General features: G+C 42.8%; 1 protein-coding gene and 2 long non-coding RNA genes across 3 annotated transcripts in view; 1 reads left to right on the top strand and 2 right to left on the bottom strand.

Moving 5' to 3' along the window:
- Window positions 1-21,492, top strand: part of LOC146855451 (uncharacterized) — a 55,561-nt gene extending 34,069 nt beyond the window's left edge. The window contains exons 2-4 of the long non-coding RNA XR_014981328.1: window positions 19,350-19,454; window positions 19,561-19,665; window positions 20,040-21,492. This is a non-coding gene — a long non-coding RNA (uncharacterized LOC146855451). The remainder of the gene's footprint in view (window positions 1-19,349; window positions 19,455-19,560; window positions 19,666-20,039) is intronic.
- Window positions 1-22,698, bottom strand: part of LOC146855449 (stabilin-2-like) — a 1,111,419-nt gene that overhangs the window by 1,012,233 nt on the left and 76,488 nt on the right. The gene's annotated exons all lie outside the window — the stretch shown is intronic.
- Window positions 12,445-13,261, bottom strand: LOC146855452 (uncharacterized). Its single transcript, XR_014980840.1, has 3 exons — window positions 13,156-13,261; window positions 12,945-13,049; window positions 12,445-12,570 (listed from the first exon to the last, which is right to left on the bottom strand). It is a non-coding gene; the product is annotated as an uncharacterized LOC146855452 (long non-coding RNA).

Raw genomic sequence — 22,698 nt, 5'->3', positions numbered from 1 at the left:
GGGCAGTGGTTTAGGGCCTACGAGGTGGCCATGTCCTCACACCGGGTCCCTGAGAAAGACTGGGGAGCGGGGTTGTGGGGAAGGTTCCTTGCTGAAGGGCGTGACACACTGTTAGATTTACCCTTAGATCTCCAAACCTCATACCCCCATATGAAGGAAGCGTTAATGACCAGGTATGGGTTAACTCCGGAGCTATATCGACAGAGGTTCAGGGAGACCAAGAAGATCCCTGAGAGTACGTATGTGGAATATGTGACCTTTTTCTGCAGAGCGCTGGATGGTTGGGTGAAGGGTAGCAAAGTGAACGATTATCAAGGGCTGCTTGATTTAATTGCATGGGAGCACTTGTCCAGTCAATGTTTTCCTGAGCTACGCCAGCACCTGATTGATAGCAAGCTGTCCAACCCGAGGAAGCTTGCTGAGGAGGCGGACCGCTGGCTCAGCACCAGGGTCCACAAGGGTCAAGTGGGAGATTCCGCCAAAGGTGGGCAGGGTCCCCAGCAGAAGAGTGGGGGGGACAAGGGTAAACAGAAGGGGTTCCAAAAAGGCCCCCAAAGTAATTCCCAAGGGAACCAGCAGAAGGGTTCTCAGCCTCCCCCAACCCCGCAGCAGAACGGGGCCCCGACAGGTAGACCTGTTCCAAAGAGGCCCTTCAATTGTTATAAGTGTGGTGATCCGGGTCACATTGCCTCTGATCCTAAGTGTCGCCTGTTTGGTAAGACCGCACCCACTGGTGCTCCCCCCCGGCAAGTAGCTAGTGTTAACTTTGGGGAGGAAGTAGCAGTCCAGGAGGGTGGGGGTCCCGGGCAGATGACCCTAGTCTCGCTAGGAGACAGTGAGATGGTCCCTGTAACCTACCTACCCTCTAACACTAAGAAATATGGGCAGGTGGTGACCATCAATGGAAAGAAGGTTGAGGCTCTTAGAGATACAGGAGCCAGCGTGACCTCGGTGAGGCAACACCTGGTGTCTCAAGAGCAAATTGTACCCAATGCCTACTGTAGGGTTGTCAATGCTGACAACGTAGAGAGTCGTTGTCCAATGGCTCAAGTTCCCTTTGAGTGGGGGGAGGTCTCTGGTACTCTACAAGTCGCTGTGAGAACCGACATGCCTGTAGACTGTCTGCTAGGGAACGACCTGGAGAGCTCCCCTTGGGAAAAGGTGGAGAAGACCACGCATCTGAGGATGGTGGGTCTACCCGACTGGGCGTGCGTGACCACCCGGTCCATGGCAGCCAGTAGGGGTGTTGAGAGGGTCCTGGAGCCTGAGGGAGAGGTCCAGGAACCGGCCTTAGGGAGAAGGCGCAGGAGGCGCGGGAAACCGGCCCCCGAAGTTCCCACGGCCCAGGAGGAAGTAGACCCTGAGGGGGATGCTCTGGAGCCTACCGGGGAACAGATTGCCGAACTGGGAGATCTGCCTGAGCTGACCCATTGGCAGCAAGAAGGAGGTCCCTCCAGGGAGGAATTCTGCAGGGAGCAGAAAGAATGCCCTTCTCTCATTGGTATGCGGCAACAGGCTGCAGACCAGGCCAACGGTGTTCAGGCCAAAACACACTACGTGTACTGGGAGAGTGACCTCCTGTATTCCGAGCCTAAGGCTGCTGAACCTGGGTCAGCCCGTGTGCTGGTGGTACCCCAGAAGTTCAGAACCTTCCTACTGGGGCTGGCTCACGATGTGCCGTTAGCAGGACATTTGGGGATGGACAAGACCTATGACAGGCTTGTCACCCACTTTTACTGGCCCCAAATGCATAAGAATTCAGATTCCTACTGCAGAACCTGTCAGACTTGCCAGGCAAGTGGTAAGAGCGGAGGGAAGCACAAGGCTCCTCTGCAACCTTTCCCTGTGGTCGGTACGCCATTCCAACGAGTGGGTATTGATATTGTGGGGCCTCTGGACCCCAAGACAGCCCTGGGCAACAGGTTCATCCTGGTCTTGGTGGACCATGCCACCCGGTACCCTGAAGCCATCCCTCTGAGGACAGTGACGGCCCCCGTGGTGGGACGGGCACTGATGGGAATTTTCTCCCGAGTGGGATTCCCTCTAGAGGTGGTGAGCGACAGGGGGACCAATTTCATATCCACGTATATGAAATCCCTGTGGAAGGAGTGTGGGGTAACTTACAAGTTCACCACTCCTTACCACCCCCAAGGAAATGGGTTGGTTGAGAGATTCAACCGAACCCTCAAAGGCATGATCATGGGCCTAGACGGTCCAATGAGGCGTAAGTGGGACGTCCTCTTGCCATGCCTGCTCTTCGCTTACCGAGAGGTGCCACAGAAGTCTCTAGGATTCAGCCCCTTCGAGCTTCTGTATGGTCACCCGGTAAGAGGACCTCTGAGTTTGGTAAAGGAAGGCTGGGAGCAATCTCCCAGGAAACCTCCCCAGAATGTATATAGTTACATGCTGGCCTTCCGAAACCAGACTCGGCGTTTCAGGCAACTTGCTGAGGCAAATCTGGAAGCCAGCCAGGAGGAGATGAAGCGGTGGTACGACCGGAATGCCACTCTGGTAGAGCTTCAACCTGGACAAAAGGTGTGGGTCTTGGCCCCAGTGGAGCCTTGTGCACTTCAGGATAAGTGGACAGGTCCATTTGAGGTTGTGGAGCGCAAAAGTCCTATCACCTACTTGGTGGACATGCAGACTCCCAGGAACCCTTTGAGGGTCCTACATGTTAACCGCCTTAAGCCCCACTTAGAGAGGACCGAAGTGGGCATGCTGCTGGCCACTGATGATGGAATGGAAGAGGAGACCGAGCCCCTTCCTGACCTCTTAGTGGCCTCTGAGAAAGATGGGTCAGTGGATGGAGTTAACCTCTCACCCACCCTGACGCCCGAACAACAGGAAGATTGCCGCCACTTGCTGGGACAATTTTCCGACCGATTCTCCCTGGTTCCTGGTGTCACAGATTGGTGCGTCCATGATGTGGACACAGGAGACAGCTTACCTGTGAAGCACAAGGCTTACAGGGTAACTGACAGGGTCAGAGCTTGCATCAAGGAGGAGGTCTCCAAAATGCTTGCGCTAGGGGTGGTTGAGTCCTCCAGCAGTCCTTGGTCCAGCCCCGTGGTCTTGGTCCCAAAGGCTGCTGCGCCGGGAGCCACACCTGAACTCCGGTTCTGTGTGGACTACAGAGGACTCAATTCAGTCACGAAGACTGACGCGCACCCCATCCCCAGAGCTGATGAGCTCATTGATCGGCTGGGGGCTGCCCGGTTCCTCAGCACGTTTGATTTAACGTCTGGGTACTGGCAGATCGCCTTGACCGATGGGGCCAAAGAGAGGTCAGCATTCTCTACACCAGATGGGCACTTCCAGTTCCGAGTCATGCCATTTGGGATGAAGAATGCCCCTGCCACCTTCCAGAGGTTGGTCAACCAGGTACTGGTTGGGCTGGATGCGTTCAGTGCCGCCTACCTGGATGACATCGCAGTGTTCAGTGCCACCTGGCCTGAACACCTGCGCCACCTCTGGGAAGTGTTGATGGCGCTGCGCCGAGCAGGCCTCACGATCAAGGCAAGCAAGTGCCAGATCGGGCAGGGTTCCGTGGTGTACTTGGGACACCAAGTGGGGAGTGGCAAGGTGGCACCCTTGCAACCCAAAATTGAAACCATCCTGGCTTGGGAACCCCCCAAGACGCAGACTGCAGTGAGGGCCTTCCTGGGGCTCACTGGGTACTACAGGAGGTTTGTCAAGGGCTATGGAACGATCGTTGCCCCCTTGACAGAGCTGACTTCGAAGAAGCAGCCCAGGAACGTGATTTGGACTGACACCTGTCAGAAAGCTTTCGACACCCTGAAGACGGCCATGTGCACGGCGCCCGTGCTCTTGGCCCCTGACTTCTCCAAGGAATTCCTAGTACAGACAGACGCTTCAGAGCATGGTGTGGGGGCTGTTCTCTCACAGATGACTGAGGAGGGCTGGGACCAACCCGTAGCCTTCATCAGTAGGAGGTTACTTCCACGGGAAAGTAGGTGGAGTGCAATTGAGCGAGAAGCATTTGCTGTGGTCTGGGCGCTGAAGAAGCTAAGACCCTACTTGTTTGGGTCTCACTTCCGGGTTCAGACGGACCACAGGCCCCTCAGATGGTTGATGCAAATGAGGGGTGAAAACCCGAAGCTGTTGAGGTGGTCCATCTCCCTACAGGGTATGGACTTTACGGTGGAACACCGTCCTGGTACAGATCACGCCAACGCTGACGGTCTGTCCAGGTATTTCCGCCTTAGTGACGAGGAACCCCCTGGGCAAGGGTAGTTCTCCCCACATTTCAGCTGGAGGGGACACGTGTTAGACCTGGCACCTTGGCGTGAGTTTCCCTTCCACTTTTTTATGGTGTGCCTCGACTGTTTTGCTGGTGTTGTCCGCTCAGGGCACTGCGCCACGGCTAATCCGTGCCGCGGTGCAAGTGCTCCCTAAGTAAAGTGTACCTGTAATTGATGTCCATGATTGGGTTATTGGATTCACTGTCAGTCCCCAGTAAAGTGCACCAGGGGTGCCAGGGCTTGTGAATGCCAATGCTGCTGGTGGGCTTGCAGCGCTGGTTGCGCCACCCACGGAAGCGGCCTTGTAAAGTGTGTCTAGGGCCTGCCACCGCAGACCCTGTGCGCGGTCCGGGACCGTCGCGCTGACTGCGCAAGTGCCCCCACTTGCCAGTCCCTAAACCTTCCCTTACCTACATATTAGCCACCCCTCTGGTAGGCCCAAGGGCAGGGTGCATTGTAGGCATAAGGTAGGACATGCCCTGATGTGTGTGGCATGTCTTAGTAGTGAATTACAGCCATTTTCGTTCTTCACTATTGAAGGCTACCTGCTCTCCATAGGCCAGAATGGGCTGCTGGGATCACGCCAACGCTGTGACCCCAGTGGACTCAGAGAGCATGGTAGAAGTGTCAAGTTTAGTATGCCTGAACTCAGGATGATAAAATACTTCTTGTAGTCAAGTTTATTTTAATATCCTGGGTTTGTAAATACTACTTTTAGAAAGTTAGTATTTACTGACCTGACCATCTCAGTCCGCCTCTGCTGTATGTGTGTGTGTTCTGCCCAGCAACAGTAAGGAGCAGGGTTGGGGAATCCCCAGAGACAGGTTGGCTGCCAGGTGGTGGGTAGAGAGATTACACCTGGATGGGTGGGAGGAGTACACCTTGACTCTTGAATAGACCTGTGCTCTGCCACCACAAAGCCGGCGCCACCCCCTGTGGGGCGGCTGATGTCTCTGCCCTGCTGCTGAAAGGAAAGAGCAGAGTCACCATAACAAAGTGCTCCAGAACTGGACTGAGCCAGGCCTAGGCCCCCTGGCGCTAAAGAACAAAAGAATTGGTGTATAAAAGTAGGAGCCTGGCTCCTAAGAAATCAGAATCCTGTTTACCACAAAGAACCTCTGCCCGACTAGAAGGAGAAGAAGACGCCGGAGGAGCTGGCCTGCTGCTTGCCTTGCTGAGAGAGGAGAGGAAGAGACTTACTGAAAAGACTTTGCTACTTTGTGCTTGAACATTCTCCAAGGGCTTGATCTGAGCTTGCCCCCTGAACTGAACCCCAGGAACAGTGGGTTCTCTGTGCTTCTTGCTCGTCCTCCAATTCGAGCCGTGTGTGCATCCCGCTGGAAAAGAGACTGCGCCCCTCATCGCCCCTCCTAGGGCCGTGACACTCAGAAGCTCGCCTGCCTCAAACCCGTGAGAGCCCCGCTCCGTCCCGAGCCGCTCTCTGTCCCCGGGCCAGGCCGCCTGCATCCCTGTCACCGCCTGCTACGGGAGCGCGCTGACCGCGCTATCACCCCTCCCGCCGGAAGCCGTCCGACGACTGTGATCTACGCCGGGTCATCCAGCTGCACTGACCGTGCCCTGCGACCCCGCTTCGCTATCCCCGGACATCTCAGGCCGCGCCGCCTCCGCTGTGGAGACCCTCCTGCACCGCCGTGCTAAAGGGTCGCTGGCCGCGCCTGCCTACGTGCCCACACCTGCTGATTGAGGACCCGAGAACACTTCCCAAGCCGAGAGTCGCACCGACCTGTGCCGACTCTCCACATCACTAAGGAAGTTCCAGTATCGGGCTCGGGGCCCGCAACGCCTTATTTCCCCGTTCACAGGAACCGATCTCTGTGAGTACTGGAACTACAAGTAAAGAGACTACGAACCATCCATTTGAAGCTACAAACAAGATCATTTGCCTGCTGTATAACCTGGTGGCCTAGCGAAAACGTTATTGGTCTTGTGATAAGTCTGTTGAGATATATATACCTTATTTTGACATAAAGAATCGTATTTTTATATATATCCAAGTCTGGTGTCCGTTTCTGGGGGGATTGATGTATTTACTGTGTGTACGATTGTAAGTGCTTAACCAACAACGCCTGAGGAATCGCCTTGGCTGCTCACGCCACGCACCTAGAGGGTGAGCAAGGGTCATTCGCGAGGGGTTATCCTGCGCCCTGACGTGGAGGAGAGGGTTCCTGCTTGACACAAGGGCAACCTTGCGCCAACCAGAGATCCCCGACTCTAACAGCGATTATACACGCCTGTCTATCATGTTTCTCTTCTGATATGTTCTGACCCCATTTGGCAAGTTTTTGCATGGTATCATGATCTGCCCCAGGCCTGTCTTGGTTCCTAATCACGCAATTTATGAAGAAACGTAGTAGTTGTCTTTGTACATCCACTTTCTGGTATTCCATAGCTTCGTTAATACTTTCTGGACCTCGCCCTGTTTGGACAAAGCGATATATATCGTCTAGGTGTTCAACCATTCCTGGTATCGTCATTAAATACAATGTAGCTCGTCGTATACGTAGTGATGATATGAGCAATTTGTCCTGTCTACCTGGCACTGGATCGTATCTACAATCCACAAGCTGTTCTTTAAACATGTCGGATGTCGCTAGTTGGGGTGTACGTTGGAGTGCTAAATCTCTAAGGGTCTGTTTATTTCGCGGCGGGGTGTCAAACATGTCTGTCGTACCTCCTGTAGCACCATCTGAGGTGCTGGGCAAGAAAGGATTCGTTGGACGTAGGATAGAGATTGTAGATGCGGGAAAAACTGTAGAAACGGACGGACCTGTGGGAATGGGCGTAGGAGTTTGTAGTTGCGGGGATACAGACGGATGCTCTTGGTGTTGAACACCATCGGCAAGTGGTGTGTGTGGTATGGTATTAGCATACTCGGGAGCTACGTCATCTAAATAGGAGGAAAGGAAAACGTCCTTTGCTGTTTTGGGATGTGTTTTTATCGGGAGCAATGGAGGAGTTAGGTCTTTTGGTATTTCCGGGGTAGCCTTAGGTAACCCTTCGGCCAGAAGAGGATACATACCATTCATAAGAGTGTTTCTTTGTCTATCTACTTGTTCTGATTTTACTCGGGTACCTTCCTCAATTAATAGATTTTCTCGGGTTTTATTTGAATTCTCTCTACCTTTCTCTTCCTGTCTGAGCGCTTTTTCTGTACGTCTATATGATTCTTTACGCCATAATTCAATGGCATCTTTCTGTGACTGTCTGGCTTTCTTTTTCCATAATTCTTCTTCTACTCTCATGATGTTATCTGCATCCCAGGTCCCCGCTGCGGGCCATCTCTGATTTTCTGGCAAATCCTTGGTGTAGTTCACCCATAAATCAAGAAATAATACGGCATCTAGGCCATGCTTATGATACATAAAGTACCCTGGAGTGTCCCTAGGTGGAATGGGAACAGCTTCTTCGAGTACCCCTTTTCTGGTTTTGATCTGTCTTAATTTTGAAAAGAGCAGCATTTTTAGACGGTTACTAGAACACACTTTATACAATGAACACAATAATGAACAGTCATTCACACCACAATATGTAGAACGTATTAAAACATTTAACACTTAACAGTTTTACGAACGATGATAACTACTAGAAAACTAGTTACTGACATAATACCGACACTAGATAATACTTATTTAAATGCAAGACATACTAGATATACTGCTAAACAGTACAGATACACTGCTAAAACAGTGCAGACCGGATTTGTGTACCCAAACCCGTCTTGACCGGCACAGACTATGTGCACGTTAAATGCCTCCCCGGCAATGGTACTCACCGGGTAGCTCGGAACGGAAGGCCTCGGAACGGAACTGAAACTGGACCGGACTGGACTCGACTCGACTGGACTCGGAACTTCGGAACCTGGTGGGCCTCTGTATACCTCGGATCTTGCTCTCTCAGCTAGGCTCTGGTCGGGATACTTCGCACTTCTCACCGCCTCGTCTGGGTGTTGATCGCAGCCTCAGTCGCCCCCGCTTGGCCGGAGGGAGATACAGGAAATCCTGCAGGTACGCGTTTTTGTCCGTTCAGCTGTGGCAGGAGACCGGGCCTGCAACGCACCTCCGGCGCGTGAGATGAGAAAGTGTCCCTATTCGGGCGCCAATTTATGTGGTAAATATTTCATTACCGGTACTATTTTTTATGCGGTAAAGTCTAGTAAGAATAACTCAGTCAATATAAGAGGCAGAATCCGTGGTATTTAGAGGTTCTAAAAGGCTTTATTCCTATACAAAGGAATACAATTCGAATTGCAGGCTTCTATTCCATCACCACGAAAGTTCAGGAAGGAAGGGCATACATTATTGACAGATAATCAGTTTTATAGGAAATGCAATACAGTGAAACAGATGCAGGAGGCGTAACAGCTGATAATACAGATAAAATGTGCATACGTAACTAATAGAGGCGGACACATAGGCGTAACTTAGATAATGTCATTATACATGATGTCACAAGTGGGTGGATCCATAAGAGAATCCTGCAATGTCAGCAGAAATATTTGGCAGAGATGCGCGCGCAGCCGCATGACGTGTGATTGACGTGCAACTAGAGGGTGAAGGGGACTTGACATTTAGCTCTACATGTGGAGACAGAAGTCTGGGGGGTCATGTCAACCTAATCCCAAATCATATCTAATATCCTATGTTTAAAGAACTGTGTTATCCAAAAGGAAAGGTTTCTAGGATAGAATCTATTCTATACTGACTGTTAGTGCGTGTACAAGCGTCTAAGTGTCTACACGAGATGCGAGGGGGTAGGAATATTCCATGGTAACGGGGGCTATGAATTACTTGCATGAGGACAGCGAGGCCTGGCCCTTTGCACGGTAGCTGGAGGAGTGTTTACCTAAACTACTAGACAGGAATGCATCGGATGAGGAGCGAGCAGATAATCTTGAAGGTGAAACACAGTTTTTGGCAGGCAACAGGCTGGATCAGGCACCGTTAGCCGCGCAGGGAGTAGGACAAAGTTCATGGATGCAGATGCGGGCTCAGACTGGAGCTTTCAGAGGCAGAAGGCAGGAAAAGGCTTGATGACAGAATTCAGGGCCTACTCACCTGAATCTGTAAAATGTGGAGAGTGAACCACATAAAGTCGGTGGCCTTTCATACTTAGGAATGGAATATCTGACCCATTCATGGCGGATCTGAAAGAGGACATGTTGACGGTGGACGCACATGTATTTGCGTCTTCAAAACTGGAACTGGAGGGAACATACATGTACTTATAGCATGTACATGGAGCCGTTGGGGTCTACGATAGGGGACATAACTGATCACAAAATTCATATTTCCTCAAATCTATAACTATATACATAGGTAGTTTATTGTAAAATAAATATATAAAAAATATAATAATACATACATAAATTAGCATTTAAAAAACCTTACAAATTCACTTAAAAAACCATAGGTTTCACACACGTTATAGTTAGGAATTAGCATTTAAAAAACCTTGCAAATTCACTTAAAGTTATAGTTATCTGAACTAACTATAACGGGGGAATTTCAATGGTTTTTTACGAGTGAAATGTCCAGCTAACTATAACATGTGTGAAACCTATGGTTTTTTAAGTGAATATATATATATAGATATATCTCCAGATGTTAAGAAAGCAAGGAAACACGCACTCCTCTTCAATAAATCAGCGACTCCACTCAGCTTTTCAGTTCGTGAGATTTTATAATCTTAACATGCCGTCATAGTATAGGCGACCACATTTATCTCTGCCCTCAATGAAAACACATAATTTAAAACTGGAAGGTAAAATGCGTAAAAGTAATGTGGATTTTCTGGATACACAGACATGGGTTGATGGCATCAAACTGACATCCAAACTACATAGGAAAAGTACTGCAGATAACACCCTCCTGCATTCCCAGAGCAGTCACCCGAGGAATCTTATTAATAGCATCCCTTATGGGGAATTCCTACGGGCTTGTGGTAATTTTACCTCTGAAAGGTCATTTAAAGATGAGTGTAAAGTGATGATCCAGAGATTCAGAGAAAGAGGGTACAGAGAATCAACCCTCAAGAATGCATTAACTAAAGTGCAAAATGTCAGCAAAGATGAAATTGTAGCCCCCAAAATCACCTACCAATGGATACTATCCTTGATAAACAGACCACCTTTAAATACAAAGTTCCCTAAGTACACAAAAAAAATGCGCTATCACTGCACCACACATGGTCTATCCGACGTATGGAGACGCCACCACCTCAGCAATATAACAGTTTCTCAAGGATAGATTACGTGCTATTAAATGCCCACCTTCTCCAAAGCACCATTGACCTAACTATGGAACCTTTCTTAGTCTTTGACCACACTGCCATTACCATTATTCTGAAAATCACCTCCCCAAGAATTGCTCTTGGCGTATAAATATTGAATTACTAGAATTCAAAATGGATGTTCGGGAGTTAACCAATGAATAAGTTCTGTTTATTTGAGATAATGCCAACTCTGTTTCTTCCCTAGTCACCTTCTAGGATGCACTGAACTGCATATTTAGGGGACACTGCTTTAGCCCCATGGCCAAGCAAAATAAAGATATCAGATTACTACCAGGCAAACTACAGAATGAGATTAAGGCAAAAGAAATTCTACACAGACAGTCTAAAGTCCCGTCTTTTGGAAATGTCCTCATATCCAAATCCAATACATTAATGAGCTGACAAGCACACTTATGAGTCTAAGCCCAAAGGAGCAAAACGCTGTTTTATCTGAATTAAGGACGAAAATCACAATTGACAAATCTAAAATTCAATCAGAATTGCAGTTCAATAACGTCAATTAAAGAACAGCACAAGACTGATAAGTCTAAAACAACTGAAATATTAAGAGCTCTTCACATCATTCTATTCTTCATTGTACACTTTACATAAAATTGTTAGTGTGAATTTATGTCTTGCCTTCATGGGGAACATCCCAATGAAATCCTTATCAGACAAGGATAAACTTGTTCTGAATAAACCAATATACAAAGATTAAACTATGCATGCCTGTACATTCATAACCAATGGTAAAATACTGAGACTTGATGGTTTTCCCATCAATTTTTATCAAACATTTGCTCCCACACTGTTGGAGACGCTTGAGTTGTTACTCCACCGCTTTGTCACCTCGAAAAAAGTCTGCGGCACAGACGCCGTAGGTAATATTGTTGTCATTTCAAAAGAGGGGAAAGATCAATGTGACCTAAAAAACTTTAGACTCATCCTGTTATTAAATATGGAAACAAAAATATATATACAACAATTCTTGCTAAACAACTTGAACTCCTTATAGCCAAATCGATCCATAATTCGCAATTGGACTTTGTCATAGCTACACTAGCGAGCGATAACATGCATAGGTTTTTCCATAGCATCGAACAAGCCTCTTTACCAAATTCTCCTGCCACCATTGCTATAGTGTTAGACTCAGAGAAAGCGTTTCGCAAATTCATCTCATCTTACTTGGAGGCGGCGAACCACAGATGTAATCTTGGAGAGACTTATTCAAAATTGATCATGGCGCTATATACCAATACCACTGCAAGAATGTGTCACCTCCACCCATTTCTTATTGCATCAGGGATTAAGACAAGGTTGGCCATTGTCCCCATGCAATTTCTTTTAGCTATAGACCCTCTCCGAGTAATGCTCAATATGGCACCAGAGGTTAAAGGTGTTGAATTAGGTTCCTCTACTTCTAAAAGAGCAGCATATGCTGATGCCATATGAATTTTCTCTGAAGCACCAGAATCAGCCTTGCCAGCCTCATTCAGCCCATTCACTCTTTTTCTAGCTGGTCAGGATACTCCTTGAATAAGGACAAAACAGAAGTATTACCACTGAATATTCATTGTTATCCCTCATACATAGGAAGTTCAGGCCTCCAGTGTCAATCTAAATGTATTAAGTATCTAGGCCAGTGGTTACTAAACGTTTTAGAACCAAAACTCACTTTTTAAAACACCACATTTTTAGCGACCCATCTACAGACATGAGAGGCAATTTTTGAATGTAACTAAAGCATATTGTGGTAGTGAATTGTCCTTTACAGGCAACATATTTTCCATTGACATTGACACTAACTTTTCACAGACGTAAAGATTTACTGGTAAACCTATATAGTACTCACAATATATACATTGAATGGAGGTGCACTGAACATAGAAACAAAGTCCAAAATTATTTTAAGCTTTTCTTTGTTTAATTTTTATTTCAAGTAGATAGATACAAAAAACCACAGCCAACGCGTTTCGTTCCTTTCAAGATATAGTTTCTTAACGGAACTTCTTCAGGGCTGTAATAAGAAAATAGAAAAAATATATATATATAATACAATCATTAAAACTAACGGACATACACATATATTTACATACATTTAAAACCACTTTTAGTATCTTTTCTATCAATCCCGTTATACCAAGATTAGATTTGTATTTACAAATTATGTACACATTTTTCATTTTTCTTTGTTATGCACGTCCATTTGTACTACATAAACATGGAGATTCCAAAATTTCATGGTTGACTATTATAAGAGAAAGGTGCTCTAATTTATCAACACAATATTCAAAGACTCCGTATGACATGATTTGGATAGTCTCGACAATCTTTCATTTTCCATCTATTTAACTAAAGATGAAACTCATAATGTTCTAGCTATCATCTTACCTCAAAGTGACAGCAAATTAAATGCAGGTTTTGGAGTTTCAAATATTGAAGAGTAGGTAGTTAGTTCAACTTTAATTGTAACTTGTCCAGAGATCAGAAGATATTCTAAAGGAGAAAGTGTGACACGAAGACCAAATTCAGAACAATCTAGATTAATTATTATGATGTTTAAGAGTTGAGCGGAGAAGAGAGGACATGGATAAAGTCTCACCGGATAGGTCGTGGAGGGTCTGTTTAAAATTACAATACCCTTCGTTGAAATGTACAATTTTTAGATCCATTTGAATGTTGATTTACCCCGATTCATATTGAGAATCTAAAACAAGATGCAGAATAAAAACTTAATATATAGAAAAAGAAACACATGAAAATTATTAATATGTTAGTTACTTTTAGTTTAAGATGTTGGGGGTGCACTGCTTCAGGTGCATGATAGGCTCAACGATTTATGCTAATACTTTTATTACAAGAGTTGATTCATAAATATAAGAGCTATTTGTAGGAGTTTCTAATTCCAGAGGGCCTCATAAATAGCCGAACTGCTTAATATGAAAAAGATTGTCAAGAGAGGAGAACATTCGGGTAATAATCAGCAAGAACATGAAAGATGCCAAGATATAGAGGCCAAGATATAGTTATATGTTATTCGAGAAGATAATTCAAAGTTTACGTGACCCCAAAATACTAAGCCAAGCCACAATTTTTTAGAAGATAAAATAGTCCTGAGATAGTACCTATTTCTGTATTTTTAGGATAAAATATGATCTCACCTGTATTGTTCCTTTGATGCTGTTCTTATAGCAGATTTTAAGACGTCATCTATATTAGATGCTCAGTTCTATGTCGGTATATTTATTAAATAAACACCTAAGGTTGAAATATACAAAACACATTAGTGGCTTGACGCCACCCAAATGATATTCTGTAATATAATTGAAACTGTCTATGACATTATTCTCAATCTGAATAGTCCAAATTAGAATGTCAATAACAAGAGGTGACTTGACCTATATGATTTCTTTATAAAAAAAATGCAAGAAAGTTGAAAAAAAGCAAAATAAAACCACATAAACGACATTATTGAGGTTAAATTGAATAACCTTTTAGTGGTCTCAAATAATCAATTTCCACTAAAAAATGTATATTAACAGAGTAGACACTTAACTTAATGTCTCTCCAGGGTCACAGTCTCTCAAGATTAGAAAAAACCCACAGAGAACCCCCTGATTCTACACAGTTATTTGAATCTAGGCTAATTGTTCTACCTAGAAATGAATATTGTTCAATTATAAACTATAGATTTTTAAATTTAAGTAAAATCATTTACTATCTCACATGCATGAATCACAAGGAGGGTGTTAAAATAATCAAAGTACCTTATTAAGCGTTCTTCAGTTACCTCCAGATTCTCCGACCGTTTTTCCCAGCTTGTTTTGTGTTTATATAGTTTGTTTGAATGCTCCTAATTGGAAACACCTGGTTGGGCCCATGTTTGATGATGTCACCAATATGCGTCGTCGACACGAGTGCCCACCCAGGTCTAACAACCTATCGCTAATTGTAGCGCCATTTTGAGATGGCCGATTATATATATTAATTATCGAGTATGGAAAGCATTTCTTATATTAGTAGTACGCCAATCGATCTGATTCGATTGATTTCTAAGAGATAGAAAGAAGAGTTAAGATTAACTCATTAGTATTTAATGCGGGGACCGCGTTAGTTGTTTACAAAATAGTTCCTCTAATAAGAGGCTGAATGGATAAAAAGTTATTCTCCTATTCTAGTTAATTCAAAATGCTTTCTACTCGAATTATATCCCAATCACTTTATGTAGATTGTTTGAATAGTTAATTCAGGTCATAATTAACAGGTTTGGCGCTTATTTTAGGTCACCGTAATCTAACGACATCGACTAAGTTTAAGAGAGAATAGTTCCGCCATCTTTGAATGTACAAAGTTACAATGAATAGAGTAGACTATGAGGAATAATATATCTAAATTGGACATATGAATCGTCCTAGTGCTGTCCAGTTTTTCTTAAATCAGATCGTGTCTTGTTGGACACAATCAGATACCTAAAAAAATGCGTTGTTCGAAACCAGAATACCTAATCCGACGATAAATAGATGGTTTCGCGTTTACTACAGATCACAGTAATCGCGCGACATCGGCTAAATTGAGTAAAAATGCTTCCACCATCTTTGAATATACACAGTTATAAAGAGTAAAGCAAACTTTTAGGATTAATCTATGAACATTTAACACATGAATGATTCTAACGCTGTTAAATTATTTTTCAGTCGGGCTATGTCTTTTCCGACACATTTAGATACTTAAAGGCGTTTGATCGATACTAGAACGCCTAATCTGACGATTGTCGATACAGTCTTCGTGACGCGTTATCCGCATCTGTGCCGATACCAATATGATGAGATAATATATTTTTCGGCCATCTTTGAATGGTCAAATTATTTTCACTGCTGATAGTGTAAGAGGTCAATAAAGATTCAATGAGAGGTGTTGTGAAAAGGAGGAGGGGGAAAAGTGGGGTGGGGACGGGAAAGGAGCAGTATGAAAAAATACTTTCTTTTGTTTAGCTCTACGGACATGTTTTCATAGTATGTTCAATTCTAATTGCATCATAGATGCAGATTAAACAGTGAGTGTGTAACTGTTGAGATATTTAATTCTCAACATGAAAATATGAATTTTCTGATAAGGCTAATATCTTATAGCTAAAAAATATATATAAGGCGTGTTGTATCTCAGGAGAGAACGATCAAATAAATGTGTCACAAGTCGGTCTGATGTTGCTAGGATTGCTGCATGGCTTAACACTGCTGTCACTTTGCTTAAGACAAAACAATGCACGGCATGTTGTTATTGATGTATCTACACATCCTATTCTGTAAATAATATCACATTTATAATGTTAAGTTAACTTGGATGGCTTTTCAAGACAGTCAATCTAACTACATTTAAAGCACTGTTAGCTGTCCTAATTTAGAAAATAGTGGAATTCATTGTCTGTATTATGGCCATACTTAATCGCTTGTAGTCTGCAAATCCATTTTGCCTCACGTTGTCTTAGCAGAAGGGCTCTATCTCCACCTCTATTGCATGTCGCCACATGTTCAATGCCAAAGAACCAGAATGCATTATCATTTGGATGGATTTTTTTAAAATGCTCCGCCATGGGGTATTTAGAATCCCCTGTTACTATTGCTCTTCTGTGCTCTTGTATTCTCAGTTTGAGGTTTCTCGTCGTGCTCCCTACATATATTTGATCGCATTTACAGCCCAATATGTAAACTACAAAACAAGTTTTACAGTTGATGAATTCTCTAATTTTATACTGTTTTTGATTGTTATACATAAACTCCTTAGTTTTGTTTTTTCCAAAGACACACATATTACAAGAGCTGCATGTGAAGAAACCAGCCGGTTTCGTTGGTAGCCATGTTTGAGTTGTTTTTGGTGAAGTCACATAACTCGGGCATAGTCTTTCTTTTAAAGTCGTACCCTTCTTATAAGAGATACTTGGATTTTTAGTCAAAGTTGTTTTGAAAGTAGGTATTTCAAGTAGCATATGCCAGTTCTTTTTCAGAATGCTAAAAATCTTATGACTATGCAAGGTATATTTTGTGATGAATCTGGGTTTATCATTATTAGTTCTCATCTTTTTGGTACTATTTTCTAGTGTTGATTCTCTACTTATCTGATGTACTCTTGAGATAGCTGTTTTTACGTCTCTCTCCTCATATCCTCTTTCCAAAAATTTATTTCCTGTCTCTGATACATTTTTCTCGAAGATGTGTGCTTCTGAACAGTTTCTTCTTACCCTCACCATCTCACCGTAAGGAATATTCTTAATGACAGATCTTGAATGGGCACTCGTGGCATGGAGTACTCCATTGCAGGATGTCTCCTTTCTATACAGGGCACTCTGTATCGTTCCATCCTTTACATATAAATGCAGATCTAAAAAGTCTATTTTTGTTCGATTGTAATTCATTGTTAAGGTCACATTGTAAGAGTTGTTGTTTAAATGCATGAAATAATCATGGAGACTATTTTCAGACCCCGACCATATGCAGATAATGTCATCAATAAATCTCCCCCAGAACACTATATACTGTGTCCAGGGGGAGGCCTCCCTGCCCCATGCATGAAGCGCCTCATACCATCCCATGAATAGGCATGCGTATGAAGGGGCAAATTTGGTGCCCATTGCTGTACCGCGAAGTTGGCGATACCATTTCCCGTCATGGAGAAACACATTCGTGGTGAGAATCAATTCCATCATCTTCAGAATCATCCTATTGTGTTCGAAAGTATCTGCTTTGTCTTTGTCTAAAAAGGACTGTGTTGCCAGAAGGCCAAATTTGTGCTCAATGCATGTGTATAGGCTAACAACGTCCCATGTGACAAAGAGAAGTTCATCTGACCAAGCAAAGTTCGTCAATTTGGACAGGACATCTTTACTATCTTTCAGAAACGATGGAAGATTAAACATATACTTTTGTAGTTTATAATCTACAAATTCAGACATCTTCTCGGTGGGTGATCCTACTCCAGATATTATTGGCCTTCCTGGTGGAAATTTAGCTTTTTTATGTGTCTTTGGAAGTATATAAATACATGGATAGCGAGGATTGTTCACTTTCAAGAATCTGTACTCTAGATCATTTAAGAGACAGATTTCTTTCCACTCCCCCAGCATTAGATTTATTCGGGAGCTAAGTTCGATTATGGGGTTACCTTTGAGGACTTCGTAGCAGTTTTTATCGCTTAATTGTCGGTCTATCTCACCCATGTAGTCTACCTTGTTCATCATCACCACATTATTGCCTTTATCGGCTTTCCTGATAACTATAGAGTTGTCATTCTCCAATCTATTGAGTGCCTCTCTTTCACCTTTAGTCAAGTTTTGATTTTCATGTTTCAAATATTTTTCCGATTTTTCTAACTTGTATAATTCCTCCGTTACTTTTTCGTGAAATTTGTCGATGTTTGGATGGTATCCCTGATTGGGAACAAACTTAGACTTCGGTCTTAACCCACTGTCTATATTTACGTTTTCTACAATGTCTAAATCCCGTAGGAGAGTTTCAATCTCTAGGTCTTCACCTTCCTCAATAGAAAGGAGACATTGTATGTTACGGACATCCTCAATGCTATGTGTAACAGGTTCTGTAATTCTTCCCTCAACAGATACACCACAATTTCGATTTTTGAAGTACTCATTTAATTTCAATTTTCTTGTGAATTTAAACAAATCAACATGTACATCTGATAAGTCACCCGATTGTGTGGGACAGAATCCGAGGCCTTTACATAACAAGCTTCGTTCATCAGCATCGATAGATCTGTCAGACAAATTAATAATTTCCAATTTCGTATTCTCTAAATTATCAACAAATGGAGTTATGACATTGTCACTTCTTTCATGGGTTACACTCACGGTTTCTTGGGTCTCAGTGTCATTTTCTCCTGTTCTTGCTGTCTGCCTCTTGTTATCTTTTCTTTTTCCTTTACCTCTCCTCCCTCCTCTTCTCGTCTTGGGGTTTGTTTTTTCCGCTGATTGCTGCTGATCCGGAGTGTGGCCAGTTCTTTTTGAAATGAAGTGATACCCTCCCCTAAAGGGGTCTCGTCTTGATTACTACTTGAGGCCACACTACTTCTTGAAGATACTGAGGTACTGCTTATTGATCTTGTATCTTCAACCTCTTCCCTTCCTCTCTTTTTAATGTCGGCTTTCTGCATTGAGTCATATTTTTTGGCGAAAGTGTATATTCGCCCCTCCTTGTAATCACAATCATCTCTTCGGATTTTCCGCATCTTTTTATCTTTGAGATACTGTTGATGGCTTAAAATTACTTTTTTCAAAATCTCATAATTCTTCTCTTAAAATCTGCTATAAGAACAGCATCAAAGGAACAATACAGGTGAGATCATATTTTATCCTAAAAATACAGAAATAGGTACTATCTCAGGACTATTTTATCTTCTAAAAAATTGTGGCTTGGCTTAGTATTTTGGGGTCACGTAAACTTTGAATTATCTTCTCGAATAACATATAACTATATCTTGGCCTCTATATCTTGGCATCTTTCATGTTCTTGCTGATTATTACCCGAATGTTCTCCTCTCTTGACAATCTTTTTCATATTAAGCAGTTCGGCTATTTATGAGGCCCTCTGGAATTAGAAACTCCTACAAATAGCTCTTATATTTATGAATCAACTCTTGTAATAAAAGTATTAGCATAAATCGTTGAGCCTATCATGCACCTGAAGCAGTGCACCCCCAACATCTTAAACTAAAAGTAACTAACATATTAATAATTTTCATGTGTTTCTTTTTCTATATATTAAGTTTTTATTCTGCATCTTGTTTTAGATTCTCAATATGAATCGGGGTAAATCAACATTCAAATGGATCTAAAAATTGTACATTTCAACGAAGGGTATTGTAATTTTAAACAGACCCTCCACGACCTATCCGGTGAGACTTTATCCATGTCCTCTCTTCTCCGCTCAACTCTTAAACATCATAATAATTAATCTAGATTGTTCTGAATTTGGTCTTCGTGTCACACTTTCTCCTTTAGAATATCTTCTGATCTCTGGACAAGTTACAATTAAAGTTGAACTAACTACCTACTCTTCAATATTTGAAACTCCAAAACCTGCATTTAATTTGCTGTCACTTTGAGGTAAGATGATAGCTAGAACATTATGAGTTTCATCTTTAGTTAAATAGATGGAAAATGAAAGATTGTCGAGACTATCCAAATCATGTCATACGGAGTCTTTGAATATTGTGTTGATAAATTAGAGCACCTTTCTCTTATAATAGTCAACCATGAAATTTTGGAATCTCCATGTTTATGTAGTACAAATGGACGTGCATAACAAAGAAAAATGAAAAATGTGTACATAATTTGTAAATACAAATCTAATCTTGGTATAACGGGATTGATAGAAAAGATACTAAAAGTGGTTTTAAATGTATGTAAATATATGTGTATGTCCGTTAGTTTTAATGATTGTATTATATATATATATTTTTTCTATTTTCTTATTACAGCCCTGAAGAAGTTCCGTTAAGAAACTATATCTTGAAAGGAACGAAACGCGTTGGCTGTGGTTTTTTGTATCTATCTACTTGAAATAAAAATTAAACAAAGAAAAGCTTAAAATAATTTTGGACTTTGTTTCTATGTTCAGTGCACCTCCATTCAATGTAAATTTTCTGTCAGGATTTCGTACTGAGGCATCACTAGGTGAATGGTGCTGGAGAGTTTGTGCACTAACAGCCTGACAAGGCAGCAGCTTATTGGAAGTGAGGTGCTACCATTTGAGTCCGTCACCTTTTGTTAGTTTGGATATTGTCACTTTCTGGACTGGTTTGCACTCACTGTTGCTTTAGATAGAATTTGAATATGTCACGTTTCAATGACGGACGGGAGGAATTAGCGCAAGATCTTTTTGGCAAAAGTGCCACCCCAACACCTACAGTACCCACCACCACGGAAAAACAAGGACTACGTGCCTTATTCTTAAAATTAGAACGCCTAAAGAAACAAGAACTGGCACGATGGTGGGACGGAGTTACACTCCAACAGTACATAGATAATAAAAAAGTCCCAAGAGGACTACGTATTCTAATCTTCCCGACATTCGAAGATCTGAGTGCGGATCTACTTAAAGAATGGGAAGTCAATCTGGAGAATGCATCATTAGTTATGATGCAAATTCTGATAAGAAATGCAATTGATAAAGGGGCTAAACTGCTATCGGAGATTCAAAAGATAGAATCAGAGATTGAGGCATTAGAGACCAAAGATCTAATTGAGAAGAATTATGAGATTATGAGATTTTGAAAAAAGTAATTTTAAGCCATCAACAGTATCTCAAAGATAAAAAGATGCGGAAAATCCGAAGAGATGATTGTGATTACAAGGAGGGGCGAATATACACTTTCGCCAAAAAATATGACTCAATGCAGAAAGCCGACATTAAAAAGAGAGGAAGGGAAGAGGTTGAAGATACAAGATCAATAAGCAGTACCTCAGTATCTTCAAGAAGTAGTGTGGCCTCAAGTAGTAATCAAGACGAGACCCCTTTAGGGGAGGGTATCACTTCATTTCAAAAAGAACTGGCCACACTCCGGATCAGCAGCAATCAGCGGAAAAAACAAACCCCAAGACGAGAAGAGGAGGGAGGAGAGGTAAAGGAAAAAGAAAAGATAACAAGAGGCAGACAGCAAGAACAGGAGAAAATGACACTGAGACCCAAGAAACCGTGAGTGTAACCCATGAAAGAAGTGACAATGTCATAACTCCATTTGTTGATAATTTAGAGAATACGAAATTGGAAATTATTAATTTGTCTGACAGATCTATCGATGCTGATGAACGAAGCTTGTTATGTAAAGGCCTCGGATTCTGTCCCACACAATCGGGTGACTTATCAGATGTACATGTTGATTTGTTTAAATTCACAAGAAAATTGAAATTAAATGAGTACTTCAAAAATCGAAATTGTGGTGTATCTGTTGAGGGAAGAATTACAGAACCTGTTACACATAGCATTGAGGATGTCCGTAACATACAATGTCTCCTTTCTATTGAGGAAGGTGAAGACCTAGAGATTGAAACTCTCCTACGGGATTTAGACATTGTAGAAAACGTAAATATAGACAGTGGGTTAAGACCGAAGTCTAAGTTTGTTCCCAATCAGGGATACCATCCAAACATCGACAAATTTCACGAAAAAGTAACGGAGGAATTATACAAGTTAGAAAAATCGGAAAAATATTTGAAACATGAAAATCAAAACTTGACTAAAGGTGAAAGAGAGGCACTCAATAGATTGGAGAATGACAACTCTATAGTTATCAGGAAAGCCGATAAAGGCAATAATGTGGTGATGATGAACAAGGTAGACTACATGGGTGAGATAGACCGACAATTAAGCGATAAAAACTGCTACGAAGTCCTCAAAGGTAACCCCATAATCGAACTTAGCTCCCGAATAAATCTAATGCTGGGGGAGTGGAAAGAAATCTGTCTCTTAAATGATCTAGAGTACAGATTCTTGAAAGTGAACAATCCTCGCTATCCATGTATTTATATACTTCCAAAGACACATAAAAAAGCTAAATTTCCACCAGGAAGGCCAATAATATCTGGAGTAGGATCACCCACCGAGAAGATGTCTGAATTTGTAGATTATAAACTACAAAAGTATATGTTTAATCTTCCATCGTTTCTGAAAGATAGTAAAGATGTCCTGTCCAAATTGACGAACTTTGCTTGGTCAGATGAACTTCTCTTTGTCACATGGGACGTTGTTAGCCTATACACATGCATTGAGCACAAATTTGGCCTTCTGGCAACACAGTCCTTTTTAGACAAAGACAAAGCAGATACTTTCGAACACAATAGGATGATTCTGAAGATGATGGAATTGATTCTCACCACGAATGTGTTTCTCCATGACGGGAAATGGTATCGCCAACTTCGCGGTACAGCAATGGGCACCAAATTTGCCCCTTCATACGCATGCCTATTCATGGGATGGTATGAGGCGCTTCATGCATGGGGCAGGGAGGCCTCCCCCTGGACACAGTATATAGTGTTCTGGGGGAGATTTATTGATGACATTATCTGCATATGGTCGGGGTCTGAAAATAGTCTCCATGATTATTTCATGCATTTAAACAACAACTCTTACAATGTGAC

This window comes from Triturus cristatus, chromosome 4_1 (genome assembly GCF_964204655.1).
Source record: "Triturus cristatus chromosome 4_1, aTriCri1.1, whole genome shotgun sequence".
Lineage (NCBI taxonomy): Eukaryota > Metazoa > Chordata > Amphibia > Caudata > Salamandridae > Triturus > Triturus cristatus.
Note: the sequence above shows the minus strand (reverse complement) of the source record. Positions and strands in the feature narration are given on the sequence as shown.